The sequence below is a fragment of the Symphalangus syndactylus genome, chromosome 7 (assembly GCF_028878055.3).
Source record: "Symphalangus syndactylus isolate Jambi chromosome 7, NHGRI_mSymSyn1-v2.1_pri, whole genome shotgun sequence".
NCBI classification, from domain to species: Eukaryota; Metazoa; Chordata; class Mammalia; order Primates; family Hylobatidae; genus Symphalangus; species Symphalangus syndactylus.
The window spans coordinates 119,897,878-119,901,904 of NC_072429.2; the positions used below are offsets into that span (position 1 = coordinate 119,897,878).

General features: G+C 39.0%; 1 pseudogene; it reads right to left on the reverse strand.

Annotated features, from left to right (window-relative positions):
* Positions 1-599: 599 nt before the first annotated feature.
* On the reverse strand, positions 600-1,176 carry LOC129485777 (glucosamine 6-phosphate N-acetyltransferase-like; annotated as a pseudogene).
* Between the last annotated feature and the right edge of the window lie 2,851 nt (positions 1,177-4,027).

Sequence of the window (4,027 nt, forward strand, 5' to 3'; positions counted from 1 at the left end):
GTCAAATGAAGCATTTTCATTTCTTCTACACTTCTTTAAAAGGCTGAATAAGTTTGCCTGCATTAGTATCAACACATGTTGGACTGTGCTATGTTTAGTTGTAATAACTAATTTATCCATCCTCACTTAATATGTGGGAAATGATACAGCCCTAAGTGTATTGAGATCTGTTTCTTTGAAACAAAAATATTTAATTTTTTGCATGTGATAAGAAACAGCCTTATTCAACATACACTTTTTAAAAATGAGCAACACAGACAGCAGACATATGACTCCTTATTACCCATAATCTTGACTACCAAGAAATGAAGCCAAACTTCAGAAAAATACATTCAATAAAAGATTCAAGTTAAAAATACATTCCTTTGGTTGAAAATCATTCCCTTTATAATATTCATTTGTAATCTAAACTCACATACATCCCACCAGCCCCAAATAGTCTTCTAACTGTCATTATACTTGTAGTATTGCCATGTTTTTTTTTTTTTTCAGTCCAGTACTTATGGAGGTTACTGGGCTGCAGCAACACATTATTTTAACTCTAAGAAGAGTATAGACTTACAGCATTAGCTCCTTTAACAATTTTCTAAAAAAGATTTTTAGTTTAGAAACCTCCAGCCCGCGCGGTTTTCCTCAGATACAATATATCCAAACTTTTTATACAAACCAACATTTTGTGGTAGAAATTCAAGGGAAATCTTTTAACAGTTCAGTTTCTAGCTTAACAAAGTAAGGGTTGATAATAACAACTTGCGAAGCGGCTTTTCTCTGCATTCATCACTAACGATAACATCTTCTATTCTTCCTCTCTTAGAACAGGAATGGATGAATTTGTGTTCTATTATCAGAGTTGCTGTAGCAACAATCTATCCTAGAGTTGCCTCTTCCACAACTGCAACATGATAGTCCCCAGATTTCTTTATATGCTCAAAAGATTTCATAAATTGTTCAGGGTTCACAACTCCAGTCTCTTGTCAGCTGACTCCGTATCTTAAAACACACACACACACACACACACACACACACATCTATTGAAGTCAGCAGTACAAACAGGTCTCAAAACAGGTCTCCTCCGGACGCGTTGGGGAAACGGCTGGAGAAAATCTAGCTGTATTCTGACTCCAGGCTACTTCTTTGAGTACTCTGGTCAAATATAGGGGTTTCATCAGGTTTCATTTCTGCAGTAAGGTCTTGTTTTCCCAAGTTTTTTTTTTTTTTTTTTTTTTTTTTTTTTTTGAGACGGAGTCTCGCTCTTTCGCCCAAGCCAGACTGCAGTGGTGCTATCTCGGCTCACTGCAAGCTCCGCCTCCCGGGTTCACGCCATTCTCCTGCCTCAGCCTCCCGAGTAGCTGGGACTACAGGCGCCCGGCACCACGCCCGGCTAATTTTTTGTATTTTTAGTAGAGACGGGGTTTCACTGTGTTAGCCAAGATGGTCTTGATCTCCTGACCTCGTGATCCGCCCGCCTCGGCCTCCCAAAGTGTTGTTTTCCCATCTTAAGCTCTAGATTACTATCATCCATAGAGCCCAATCATCATACTAGACAGGTAGCTCTGTCTCCCCTATTCAGCGAATCCTGCCCGTAGAGTCCCTGTAGTCGATGCTCCTAGCCAGGCGCATTGGACTCTATAACTCACCTTTACACAGGAAATATTAGTATTTAAAGCAATAACTGAAACAATGGGGGATGAGTGTTCTATAATACATGAATTAAGAAAGAAATTACACACCGCCAATTTTGGAGAAAATAATTAGTCAAACATTGTTTTGTTATGAGCAAAATATACTCTGCTTTATTATTTATTTACTCTTCCTCAACTTGAAATTTTACAAGTTAGATAATATACGTATTATAATCATAAAATATTTATGCTAATTATACTTACATAATTATATTAACTAATTTTATATGTACATATATATTTAACCCTAGACATACTAAACGTATATCTCTAGGAGTTGGTTCTGCTAATTTTTGTTTAAGGAAAACTGAAAATTTCCATGTGATTCTCTGTATTTATGGAACATGACCACAGAACATACTCTAAGAAATTTCCAAATGAACTAAAGAGTTAAATGATATGGTTTGGCTCTCTGTCCCTACCCAAATCTCATCTCATCTTGTTAACTGATTTATATTTATTTATTTATTTTTATTTATTTATTTATCTTTGAGATGGAGTCTCGCCCTGTCGCCCAGGCTGGAGTGCAGTGGCGTGATCTCGGCTCACTGCAAGCTCTGCCTCCCGGGTTCACGCCATTCTCCTTCCTCAGCCTCCCGAGTAGCTGGGACTACAGGTGTGTGCCACCACACCTGGCTAATTTTTTTTTTTGTATTTTTTTTTAGTAGAGATGGGGTTTCACTGTGTTAGCCAGGATGGTCTCGATCTCCTGACCTCGAGATCCGCCTGCCTCGGCCTCTCAATGTTAACTGATTTATATAGGAGTACAGCTAGTTATGTGTATAGAATAGAATTGGTAGGGGACTTCAAAAAAACAAAAAGTTGAGACGTTTTTATAGTAAGGTGGAGATAGACTTTTCTCATTAAAATATTTCCTTTATATTTGTTATAAGGCTGTTAGAAAGCTGAAAAAATAGAAAATAACTAAAGATGTTTGTTCAGTGGTGAACAGTAGGATTTATAATCCAAATTTCTTTTAAATAACTGCAAAACACAAATGAAGAAGAAAAGCTTGTTGAGAAATATAATGAAGTCCTAATCCTAGAGCAAGGGAGGAAACAAAGCTGACAATCAAAAAGAGATTGACTATGGTTTATTAGGTGCTATAGATTAAATATTTGTGTTCCCTCCCTGCCCACTCTTCAATTCGTATGTTGAAATCTTAACCTCCAAGGTGGTGGTAGTAGGACGTGGATTTGAGAGGTGATTTGTCATGAGGGCCAATCACTTTGAGAGGTGATTAAGTCATGAGGGCCAAGCCCTCATTAATGGGTTGAAAGCCCTTTTCCCTTTCTACAGTGTGAATACACAGTGAGAAGACAGCTGTCTGCGAAATGTGAAATGAGCCCTTATAAGATACCAAATCTGCCTCCATTTTGATCTTGAACTTCCTGCCTCAAGAACTGTGAGAAATGTTTATTGTTCCTAAGGCAGCCAGTCTATGGCAATTTGTGTAGCAGCCAGGATAGGCTAAAGCAAACATTGGTGCTGAAAAGCGGAGTGCTGCTGTAACAAGTATCTAAAAATGCAGGACTGGCTTTGGCACTGGGTAAAAGATTGAATCTGGAGAGTTTGAGGTGCATAAAGAAAAAGCTTATATTGCCATGAATAGATTCTTAGGGGCAATTCTGATGAGGACTCAGGAGAGGAGGATGGGTTTAGAGAAAGCCTAAATCTTCTTAGAAAACACCTAAGTGGCCAGGAGCGGTGGCTCATGCCTGTAAACCCAGCACTTTGGGAGGCTGAGGAGGGCAGATCACATGAGGCCAGGAGTTCGAGACCAGCCTGGCCAACATGGTGAAGCCCTGTCTCTACTGAAAATACAAAAATTGACTGGGCACGGTGTTGGGTGCCTGTAATGCCAGCTAATCAGGAAGCTGAAGCAGGAGAATCGCTTGAACCTAGGAGGCAGAGTTTGTGTGAGCCGAGATCAGGCCACTGCACTCCAGCCTGACAACAGAGCAAGACTGGGTCTCAAACAAAACAAAACAAAACCAAAAAAACCCTAAGTGACTCTGAACAGAATGTTAGTAGAAATATTGCTGATAAGGGTCATTCTTATGAGATCTCAGACAAAAATGAGGAACATGTTTTTGAATCATGAAGGAAAGGCCATCTTTGTTATAAAGTACTAAGGAACTTGGCTGAATTGTGTTTGTGTCCTAGCGTTTCATGGAAAGTAGAACTTGTGAGTGAAGAAATTGGGTATTTTGCTGAGGACATGTCTGAGCAAAGTGTTGAAGGTCTTTACTGGATTCTCTTGACTGCTTATAGAAAACTGTGAGACGAGGGGAAATGGCTTAAAGATGGAATTGTTAATCAAAATGGAAACAGAAATTTAAGAT